The sequence below is a fragment of the Macrobrachium rosenbergii genome, chromosome 42 (genome assembly GCF_040412425.1).
Source record: "Macrobrachium rosenbergii isolate ZJJX-2024 chromosome 42, ASM4041242v1, whole genome shotgun sequence".
NCBI classification, from domain to species: Eukaryota; Metazoa; Arthropoda; class Malacostraca; order Decapoda; family Palaemonidae; genus Macrobrachium; species Macrobrachium rosenbergii.
The window spans coordinates 24,581,569-24,594,336 of NC_089782.1; the positions used below are offsets into that span (position 1 = coordinate 24,581,569).

The 12,768-nt window shown below is 35.4% G+C and overlaps 1 protein-coding gene across 9 annotated transcripts in view; it reads left to right on the plus strand.

The window, feature by feature from the left end:
* gus (gustavus) overlaps window positions 1–12,768 on the plus strand; it is a 306,026-nt gene that overhangs the window by 126,380 nt on the left and 166,878 nt on the right. The window lies entirely within an intron of this gene.

Consider the following 12,768-nt stretch of genomic DNA (forward strand, 5'->3'; position numbering starts at 1 on the left):
TGTGTGTGTCAAGAGGTTAACAGTATGCCTTCACAAACGTGTTTGTCTAAAAATGTTACGAGGAAATGGAGACCTTATCTCTCTCTCTCTCTCTCTCTCTCTCTCTCTCTCTCAAGAGATAAACAGTATGGAGTTACAAACCTGTTCGTCTAAAAATTGAGATGTTGAGAGGAAATGGAGACATTCCTCTCTCTCTCTCTCTCTCTCTCTCTTCTCCTCTCTCTCTCTCTCTATAAACAACATATTTTATGACCTGTTCATCTAAAAATTAGGATGTTATTAGGAAAATGGAGACTCTCTCTCTCTCTCTCTCTCTCTCTCTCTCTCTCTCTCTCTCTCTCTCTCTGTATGTATAGTATGTATGTATAATATATATATATATATATATATATATATATATATATATATATATATATATATATATATATATATTTATATATATATATATATATATATATATATATATATATATATATATATATGTATATATATGTAATAAAATAATATGTATTCACACATCATAATCGAAGCACGTTATGCTCTAATTTTACTAAATATATTGAACTAAATCTCTATTCCGGTGGATGCCATGTTTTAACAGTCCATTTATTAATAAACTAAAATGGTCACATTTCAAGAACAGTTGTATGCTATTTAATATATACGTGCAGTTATTCCTGGGGTAACCTTGCAACATTGCGGAATGTAGTGCAATAGTTTATTATTTACTATAAATACGTCTTTAACTCATGGAACTCCATTGCGATCGCCTTATTGCATTGTATAGATTGAAAATGAATTTATGTTGTAATGGACAGTCCAGATGCTGCCGTATTACACGTTTCCTCCAAAATCTCCAATTATTGGTAACTTACCATAACGTCTTTCATTTGATTGCCAGAAGAATTAGATCTGTTGGACTAGTAACTAACCAGATATGTCAGTTATATTTTTCTCCTAAGGAAAAGAAAAATCTTGCATTTTAGGTTTTGCGCCTTGGTTTATATTTAGTGGTAAGAGAGAAGTAAAAATTACAATTTTTTTTTTTTTTTTTGCGCGTCAGATTTTGTTAATGTCTGGCAAGAACTTACAAATCCTGGTAGCGCCATATTCTTTGGAAGCTTGAATTTCAAGTCAGTGGCCCCAGTGGGGTTGTTCCACATGAATAGGGTTCGTCTTCTGAATAATATAATAGTAATAATAACAGTAGTAATAATAATAATAATAATAATAATAATAGCAGCAGCAGCATTCATTGTTGTAGTGTTTTGCAGGAAATAGTGAAAACGTAGAGGCGTCATTTGGATATTTTGCATGGTAGAGCTTATTAACAATTCTTAAACAAGGAAAGTTGTAGTTCTTCAGTTGAATTTCTCTAATAATTGCTTGTAGGAAAGTGCTGGTAGCTCTATCAAATTGAAGTATTTTGATTCATATGAAGTTCCTTTCTTTATCTGATTTCATTGTACCAGGTTCAGTTACCGCTACATTTAAATCGAGTAAGAAAAGTTTGTTTTATACATACACATATATATGTGTGTGAGCGCAAGTGTTTGTTAGGTGATGCACATAACGTTACGACAGTGTATAGCATTTTGTTGGTTTGTAGCAAATTTGTACAACTCAAGATGAGAATTAGGAAAAGCTATGAAAGATGTGGAAGAGGCTGTAGTAACTGACAGAAAAGATAAGCGGCACATGGGGAAGGTAAACCGTGATAAGGTTTGAAAGAGCAGACAAAGACAGGAGGAGAAGTGAACTAACACTGTGTGTGTGTGTGTATATATGTATGTATTTATGTTTGTACATGTATGTATGTGTTTATGTTTGTCTGTGTTGGCGAGTTTGCCGAGGGTTAATGATGCGGGTGAGAATAGAAAACTGAAGTGAGCAAAAGAAATAATCGGAAGTATGACTAACAAAAGACAAATAAAAGAATTCATTGTATTTTTTATGTATGTCTTCTTTATTTTCAGCATTTATCATGTCCTAAAGTAGTCCTGGGAGCTTCTACTCTTGAGAAGCTTTCGTATCAAAGTAATTTTTGTGTTGCTTATGGAGCCGTGTTTGTGATAATAATGATTGCTTTATAAGTGGCTATATTATTATTCTAACCTTATGAATTCGCAGTGGCAACGCTATACTGTACACTCAGAACTCATCAGAATTTAAACAGCACGATCTGAATTTCCGATGAAAATAAGTGGCAAAACGCACAAATGACAGTATAGAGTTCGGACCGGACCACAAAGGATGGGATGAATTGTGGGAAATGACCGAAGATGAAAGGTATTGTGGGAAGTGTTTAATGGAGGAATCGTGGAGTGTAAGTTGAACAGACGTTTTGGTCGCAGGACAATAGCGAGGAGGAAATGGGCCGGCGTTAACAGTAGAGGGAGAGGCACACCTTCGGAGTGTCTCTCTGTCAGTTTTCGTGCGTTGTTTGTTGCCTTTCGCAGCTTTGGGATCCTGTCCATGCAGTATTATTATTATTATTATTATTATTATTATATTATTATTCAGAAGATGAACCCTGTTCATGTGGAACAACCCCACAAGGGCCATTGACTTGTAGTTCAAGCTTCCAAAGAATGTGGTGTTTATTCGAAAGAAGTAGCAGCAGGTAATGGGAAATACAGAAAGTAGAAAACCAAATAATTAACAGAATACATGGTTTCGTCTGTGCTTGAAGGTTTCTCATGCCCTTACGAGGGTTGTAGGTTTCTATGTTCAAAATAAATCGCTGAGAATCTATTTTGTCAGACGAAGCATTTTATAGAGCGTTGGACACATTGTCCTTCTGTACAGGAGTAAGATGGAACTGTTATTGCCAGAAAAGTTATTTGTTATGGGATTTGCCAAAAGTTTTAGTTGTTAGCCTTTCCTTGCATACAGTATGAATTTTTCCATATATTGCGTTATAAATCCTATAGAAGAATTCAGTTTGACTAAATTATGCAAACGTATAAAATGTGTGTGTATATATATATATATATATATATATATATATATATATATATATATATATATATATTTATATTTGTGTAATGTTTATTGTTATTTATTTTTGTGGTATGTTTTGTTGTTCATGAGGCTTCTAGATTTACATTATGCATTAATTATTGTCACGAACATTTGGAAGTATTTTGTAACCTAAATGAATGTTATATTTGTCAAATGAGTTAATTGCCAAACGTTTTGAAAGCTCACATTATCTGTAGGTTATAGGTGTGCTTTACAGCTTTACGTGAGAGCTAGTCATACTTATAATCAGTAATGTACTTTTCCCATTTTTTCTCTTTTGGCATAATTTATTTGAATTTTTTTTTCATTGCATGTATTGCTGTGATGCCTGTCTTCATATCTTCGTACAGTTTTGTTTAGGGGCGGTTTCCTCGGTTACTTTTAGCGTCACAGCGGCAAAGTTCTCAAATACAGTTAATTTCTAATAGACTTCATATTAAGTGTGAAGAATTTAGGCTCCAGGTGGATTTTGCATGAATTGCAATTCCCTCCTCGTGTGATCTACAAGCTCCTTCTCCCCCTTTTCCTTTCTGTAGAAAAAGTCGGAGAACGACCACTGCTAAAAAAAAATGGCCAGTAGAAAATGATGATGATGATAAAAATATCTTCATAATTGGCGTTGTTATTGTTTGATTAAGATGGGTTTTTTCCTAGATCAACCCCATTTAAGGAATTGGTGGCGACAAAATTTGCTCTTAGATAGAGCCTAAGCGAATGATTCAGAAAAATGTATTCAAGTGAAAGGTGTGTCTGTGTTTCCCCATTTGAGCAACGAAGTCTGTCGCTAGTGATCAAGATTTTTGGTAACTGCTTGAAGTCGTCTGCAAAAATATTCGGTTTAGATAGAGATGGCCTCAAGTTAGTGCGTTGAAAAAGGTTTTTAAATGATCCAAATCCATAGAATAATGTTTTGCGAGGTTTTTCCTCCTGTTACACCTTTCAAACCTTTAACTGTCAGTTTCATTTTTAACGCTGAATGACCTCACAGGTCCCAGCGCATGGACTTTGGTTTAAGTTTATATTCTGTTCCACGTAATGATGTGGATATAACAGTAGGTGTCCTTTTTTTGGGCAGTTCCTACCTTTGAATTCGGCTTTTTCGTTTCATGTTACCCTGTGATGTCCGTAGTTTTCCGCATTAATTGTGCTTATGCTCATTTCTTTTAAAAATGGTGTGAAGAGACGTAGTCTCGGTCACACCACAAGGCCTCCAGACAGCCAGTACAGAAGAACCCTCTCTAAGGAACACACCACCAGGCCCCTGATCACCAAACACATACAGCTGGAGGTGGCCACTTCCCTCCCACCTCCCTCCGGTGCCCCCACCCCATAACTCACCTTCATTCCTCCCGCTTCCCATGTGAGCGAGGAGCGTTGTCATGTATGGCATTGAGCCATGCCATATTACTACTTCCAACTTCAGGTATGTTTTCGTAGTGGGGTGGTCCAGAGAAAGGGAAATGTCAGCATACTGCGTGTCTTCAAGGTTAGTAGGAGTCCTGTTTATTATTATTAACTGGTATGGTATGAACGATTGTATATATATATATATATATATATATATATATATATATATATATATATATATATATATATATATATGATAGATCAAGATATATTTTGGAATACCTCAGAGGGTTGGACCCTATTCTTTGATAACCACCTTCTTCGTCCATAGTATGTCCTTATCGTCAGAGCCAATCAGAAGAAAGTTTCTCTCTCTCTCTCTCTCTCTGTGTGTGTGTGTGTGTGTGTGTGTGTGTGTGTGCTCACACACAAAATGGGGTAATAGTAGCATTATAACATTTAAAAAAAATATACGGTAAATCCTAGCCATTTTTAAAATTCATTTCCAGTTACATCTCTGTTTTGATGAATGCGTGATTCCTTAGGATTTCAAGTTGACACTTTAAAACGAATTGCGCATGTGCAGATAGGAAAGTGTTGATAAACTCTGATACCGTAATGTCAGATTGAAATGTAAGCTGATAGACACTTTTACGTCAAGCTGAGATTCTAACTTATGAGGCGCAGTCGCAGTTAGTAACATTTGAAGCTCTCTTATTGGAGTGAAGTTTCCGAAAAGGTTTTGAATCTACAATTCCCAGCGTTGGAAAAAGGGAGAACCACCATCTCGCATTACGCTCACACCTGGACATTATAGAATTTTTATTCTCCATTCTCCTTATCTTAGAAGCTTTGTCTTTGTCCGTGCGGCGAACATTGACCCTGTTCCGCCAGGTGTGTGTGTGTGTGTGTGTGTGTGTGTGTGTGTGTGTGTGTGTTTGCAGGATAATGACAGCTTTTCCGAGAACGGCGATAAGCTGATTGAAGTCGCCCAAATCAGATTTTTGTTGCTGCTCTTGGTTACTCATTTCTATTCAGCTTTCGCGACGCCCTTTTCTATTTTAAGTTGCTGTATTGAAGCAGGCCTTCATATCGAGAACGGGATCATGCCCAGTAACTATCCCGCATTGTACTCCTGACGTGCACATAATGTACATAACGTACACGTATGTTTTGAAAGGTAATTAACCGGGTACATAAATCTTTTTTTGAAATGTCATCGCCGGGCACAGTAACACCTGGCGCGAGTGGTTTTGGGATGAAGGGAGCGGCTCTGGCCTTGTAAGGATCATCCATCCGTAAACACACACACACACACACACACACACATCTGTTCATCAACCACAAGTGGTATGTGACACCCGCGTTGGTCCGAATTTCGTGTGATGTGCATTACGTCGTGTTTAGCTGTCAAAATATCGTAGGAAACTGTTTATTTATGCAACCTGTTTCGTAATGACGGTTTGGCCGATGATGTTTTCATGAGGGGGTTTTTTTATATCTATATATATATATATACATATATATATATATATATATATATATATATATATATATATATATATATATATATATATATATATATTATATTGTGTTTGTTAACATAACGATGAAAAATTTTTCTGTTAATGAATTCGTGATTTGATGATAGTAAAGGTTTTATGACTAATACACTAAAAAATATGTACACGCGCGCATGTGTGTATATATATATGTATGTATGTATGTATAAATAAATCTTTATACATTCATCACGTTCCATATTTTCGTGATTCAGTTATACATACATGTATATGTGTATATATATATGTGTGTGTGTGTGTGTGTGTGTATTTGTAGTTGTGGCAGTCCAAGTTCACCTCGTTTTATGATTTTTAGCTTTAACATTGGTATGAAGTAACACGTCACGTGCATTGGTCTGTGACCCCCTTGTGCCACTGAAGCACTGTATATCAACATGCCTAACAGTGTGTTCCGGTTTTCGCATCTGCCAGTAAAGACTGCATAGATCTAACAAATTGAGTTCATTGAGAATGAAGCCTTAATACTCGAAGAGTAGGTCATGCAAGCTGATCATTTGCTAATAATAGTCCTGGTAAATAAATGCTCTTGCAAATGTTCTACATATAATTGAAGCTCTTGCAAAAGTTCTCTGTACAATTGAGGTATGAGATCGAGTTCTTCAGTTAATAATCCTAGTAAATCTTGATAGACCTAAAGCATTAAACTCTTCTAGGTGCTCGAGTCTGGTCAAACGAGCTCTGTGAAGTTAGCCTTGTAAATTGAGCTATTCGAGAGGTAACCATAACACACTGAGCTTTTCAAGAGTTAGGCCGAAGATTCTGACCATTACAAGAAGTAGCCCTGAGAAATTGAGCTTCTTCTAAAAGTAACCTTTAGAAATTAAGGTCTTTTAGAGTCAGTCGGTCCAAGGATTTTGAGCATTTTTAAATATGGTTGTAGAAATTTAATTTTTGTTAGCCTTTTAGTTGAAATGTCTATGAACCGAACGCCTTGCTAAAGTGTGATTTGTTTGCGTTCTCAATTATTATTTTGCTAGTCGGCATTTCCATGTGATAAGATTACGAGATTGACACCCAGATTTATCTCTCCTGTAGTAGGCAAGTCGTTTTAATGCTATTTCCTTTGTTGTAGTGTCAATAAAAGATAAAATTTACGATAAAAAGGTTGAGGTACAACGGAAGTGGGCATTCCAGTGTGTGATTTTCTGGGCGTGTAACGGGTACATAGTATTAGAGGTGGTGGAAAGAGAAATGGCTCCTAAATGCATCTTTGAATTTTGATCCCGTAAGGGGTTAGTGCTGGAGTACACCTCACGTGATGCACTGTAGGCATTACTTAATGTTCTTTGCAGCGTCCCTGTGGTCCTTAGCTGCAACCCCTATCATTCATTTTATTGTACTTTCGTTCATATTCTCTTTCTTCCATCTTCCCTTGCACTCTTTCCACACCACAGTGTATAGTAAAGTGCGAGGTTTTCATGTTACACCTTAAACCTTCTTTTACTCGCAATAGTTCTTATCTGGGGCGCTGAATGACCTTATAGGTCCTGAAGGCCAGTATTTGGTCTAAATTTGATATTTCCTTGCATTTTATTCCTTGGAGTTTTAAAAATAATTTTATTTTCCATCCACCGTGTGAACATCAGAACGGGTTTTGTGGATCTGTTTAATGAGAATGTAGTGATAAATAATATTCTCTTGCTTTTAATATTAGTATTGTGATTTTTCTTTGATACCGCAAAAGTCACAACTTTATGAAAATGTTAGGTAAAAATGGAATATTTCGAAAGTGGAAAACCTTCGCTGAAATGTTCAGCTCTGTGAAATTGCTAGGTGTTATTTAATAAGATTCTGACATTTTTATTAATAGCACATTAGTTGATGGATTAAAAATAGCAACTTTTATTTCATGTAATGATTTGTACATTGTTGTTTACTGTTTATTTACTGTTGTTTACTGTTTAATTACAGCGTTATAGTGCCGTTTCTTCTCCTTGTGTGACATGAATCGTTTGTAATCTGAAAATAATACTCTCTCTCTCTCTCTCTCTCTCTCTCTCTCTCTCTCTCTCTCTCTCTCTCTCTCTCTGTACACACTGAACTCAACTCCTGTAATTCTTGGGCTTCTGTACTCTTTATGTTATTATATTCAGGGGTTACGCCTCTCTCTCTCTCTCTCTCTCTCTCTCTCTCTCTCTCTCTCTCTCTCTCTCTCTCTCTCTCTCTCTCTCTCAAACACATACATTGCTTAGACTTTTTTTCCGGTGTTGGCATATTGTGCGTTTGGATTTGAGGTTTAAAGGCGTTTGAACCTACGTAAGAACACGGTTTACCTGGATGAAGCCATATAATGGTGACGCCGTGAAGTGGTAACAATTGTATCTCTCTCTCTCTCTCTCTCTCTCTCTCTGCGCTAAGAAAGATGATGTAATCTTGAAACACGTATGGCAGCAAGATTTTCCCATTTTCTTTTTTTGCAGAGGTAACGGCCCTTCGGTAAGCGACGACATACATCAATGGGAGTTATGTATTCAGAATTCATTGCTATCATTTGTTATCTGAGGCGGAATAAGAATGGTGTAGTGACAATCAAGGATTGTTTCCTAATAGGGAGATATAAATTATTACCAATCGTATTTGTTCGCACATAATGTTACCCATACCTGTAAAAAACAACCGTTTGCTGTGTTGATGTGTTCGTTGGTTGTTGTTATAAGAATTAGGTTATATTGTTATCATTGGTGTCTAGGCTTTTGGTATGTATTTCGAGGAATTTTTTAATTAGTTGTAGTACTCTGTAAGGGAACTCATCAGTATTTCTTCGTAAGTAAATCACTTAAAATTAGTAATGAGGGGAAGAAAGATATTGTGATGTAACTGAAGATTTCACGGCCACGAAAGGCTGGTGAATGATTGATAGTAATCGGTGAGTCATAAAATTGAAAAAGATAAAAACAAGTAAAATATGCGCCGAAGTTTCTTCGGTGCAATCGAGTTTTCTGTACAACATGTAATCAAGGCCACCGAAAATGGATCTATCTTTCGGTGGTCTTGGTATAATGCTGTATGATCCGCGGACCGGTGGTGACCTGGCCTAGTGTATATCGTTTGCCAGACATACGATTAGGCTAACTTTAACCTTAAATAAAATGAAGAAATACTTGGCTAGAGGGCTGCAATTTGGTATGTTTGATGATTGAGGGTGGATGATCAACATACCAATTTGCAGCCCCTAGCCTCAGTAGTTTTTAAGATCTAAGGGAGACGGACAGACAACAGCCGTCTCAATAGTTTTCTTTTAGAAAACTAGGTGCTGGCATGAAATCAGGTGTGGCATACGATTTCATTATGCTGTGTACGAATATATTCTTTATAACTGCTGGAAAGATTCTCTAGCGACATTAATTGATAAATGCTTTCGAAATTCGAGAATGAAATTCATCAAACAGTTCAGAAGCATTGCGTAGTAGCAATCCTTTCATATTTCTATCTTTGAAGAGTGATATCACCTGTTTCAAATGCAGTGATTTAATTCTGAACTAGAGTACGGCAATTCTTATGAATTCGTCTTTATGCGGAACAACATGGACGAAATATGTGTAAAGAATTAGGTAAAGTCGGTAACTACATTGATGGATTAGTTTTTCTTATGATACCCTTTTTCAACAGCGGCCTACAAATTGAGACAAAAAAAAATTGCATACCTAAAAGAACTTGTTATTAATTGAGGAAATAATTCGAATAATAAAACCTCATATTTCGGCTGAAATAAAAGTGATAGATAAATTTGTCACAGGATTGTGTGATATAAGTAAGGATTTCAGTTTTCAATTTGTTATATTTGATAGGCGTTTTTGGTTTACAGGTTGTTAGATTAAGCCACGTCTTATTGGAATGTCGTGTTTGTAATTGGAGGTATAGGAAACTGTTAAAACAAAGATAGAAGAAGAATTAAATGAAAACTAACTCCCCTAGTCTGTCTGAAAATTTTCCAGAGTTAAGAATTATTAAAATAATATTGCGGGTGAAGTACATAGATGTATTTGATCACTAGAGTGCATCATGATGTATTATGATAGTGTGACCTATTTTTAGTAGTAGTAATAAGTCAGAAAAGAGTTTAGATCAGTAATCAGATTTAAATGCTTTATCATTACTAGTAGAATGACCACATCACGTTGAAGCCTACTAGTAGAATGACCACATCACATTGAAGCCATTCCCTTGATTAAGTCAGTCCCAGTTTCGATGTGCTTTCTAAATTATGCCTCACCCAATAGGAGCTAACTTGAATAGACACAACAGGAATGTAAAGTACAAGTAAATAACCTTATAAGATTATATTAGTTTAAGTATTTTCTCTTTCCCCTTTGTTACAGTATTGAGAATTTTCGTTCCTTCCCTTGTAGCTCCCTATTTCGTCTTTGTCTTTAGAAATGATTGAGAGTGCAGGGATAGCTTAGGTTGCCACCGTTGCAACGAACCCCCTTACTTTGTGTTTGGGTACATTTGTTTCATGTCTCCTCTAAGGAGAAACCCTAAGTCTTTCTCTCTTTACATGCGTATGTGTATACTAAGATAAAGATTATATATATATATATATATATATATATATATATATATATATATATATATATATATATGTATATATGTGTGTGTGTGTGTGTGTGTGTGTGTGTGTATATATATATATATATATATATATATATATATATATATATATATATATATATATATATATATATATATATATATATATATATATATATATATATATTACATTGTAGAGTGTGAAATTTGTACTGAAAAAATGTACTGGTCTTCATTGCATTGCCAGTTCAGTAACTTCACCTTGAGAATTTAACGATGGCTTAGTCTTAGAAACCTTGTAACTTTTCCTGAATAAATACTCCGCTAAATATAGTCTTAGAAAGCTTGTAACTTTTCCTGAATAAATACCTCCGCTAAATACCATCCAGTTTTAATGAGGTCCTGTTAGTAATTGTGTTAATACTCAGAACAATTGTGTAAGTGATGAAGATATATATATATATATTATATATATATATATATATATATATATATATATATATATATATATATATATATATATATATATATATATATATATGAAGACACACGTGAATGATAAAAATCATAATGAATTTGCTAACAGTGTACATTTTCGAGGGTTAGGGATGTGATAGATTATTTGTGCCACTTGTCCTTGGACATTGTTTGACAGTCGGCTAGAGCCGTTCAATATTGGGTCAGGTTACTGTCGTATTTGCACTGTGCCGTTGACGGCCCAGGGTACATTTAGGACACTTGTAGTGTAGCATATTTGACTTAAGACGCTCGTTCAGGTGTCAGGGGCTGCAAAAGAAAAACGTATGCTTTTAAGAAGTGAAGAATGGAAGAGTCGAATTTTATATGAAGAATAAGTTTTGGTAGCTTCTAGAGCGGATGGTAGACAGTGATCTTAGAGACTCTTATAACAGGAATCCGATATATACATAAATAAATTTCTGACTCACGTCAGGATCGAACCCAGGTGCTGATGTGAGTCAGAAATTTATTTTGGTTCCACACGTGATTGTGTGTTGATTATTTCTAACATATATAAATAAATATCTGAAGATGAAATCCACGAGCTGCTAAGTAAAGGACGACAGAGTCGAAAGGCCTCTCAGAACTCCACTGTCCCTTTCCTTCGTGGATTTTATCTTTATGTATATATTCATCACGTTCCATTTTTTCGTGATTCAGTTATACATACATACATACATACAGATTTCAAGAACGTGTCAGATGTGGTTGTGCTTTTTGTATGATTTCACTTGAAGGGATGGCTTATATTTATTGCACAACGAAGATGAACAATAAATTCACATTCGGACGGGGAATCCAACTAAATGGGTGAGATGGGGAGATGGAACAGACCACGTAAGAGTATCAGACTTACTTATCAGAGTAGTCTCTCCTTGCCTTTTACCTGCTATGCTCTTAACCAGCAGAGGAGGCGAAGGACTTCCATACGTGTCGGCCGGAAACGCCTTCAGTCCTGAGAATACCTTGGTCGTTGCCTCGTGTCGTGGATGAACTACTTGGTGCAAGAATTCCACACTTCCTCAGGAACTGGCGTAAATGTCCCTTGTTACAATTTTTATCCCTGCTTAATTATTATTCCTAATTTTGAGGATAGGCTTTGTGTCGTCTGTTCAAGTGAATGAAAGTTTTCCAAATAATTGCTTAGGATTTATCCTTATAGTTATGTAAATAACAAGTGTTTTTACATGTGATTGTTTATTATTATCATTATTATTATTATTATTATTATTATTCGCAAATCTTCTTCACAATCCCGTGAATATGTTTATAAAATACAAAATCCACATTTATGTAAAGTAATGTATTTACAAATGATAAAATAAATTGTGGGCTTTCGAGCCTGCTCAGCTCCCTTCTTCAGCTAGAAATGACAGTCTTGGTTATGAGAACTTATTATTATTATTATTATGCAAGTTTTTTCTATTCAAATGGATGACAGATTTGCAAAATTATTGCTAGTAATTTATCTTTACAATTGTATAAATTACAAATATATATAATTGTTAATATCATTAACAATTATTATTATTATTAATTATTATTATTATTATTATTATGAAGAGTTTTTTTATTTCTTGCTGATGCAGTTTTATTTAGAGTTCTGCAGAAAAGATTTAAAAATCGTCGAGAATCCCTTTAGGTCGAATTTCTCTCCCGAGTTCCCCAGCCTAAATTTGGCCCGCCGCCAGTCCGTTCATGGAGTTTCATGATAAACCCTATTTCTTCTTCCTCACGCTTTGATGTTGGGTGGGAGATTACTTGC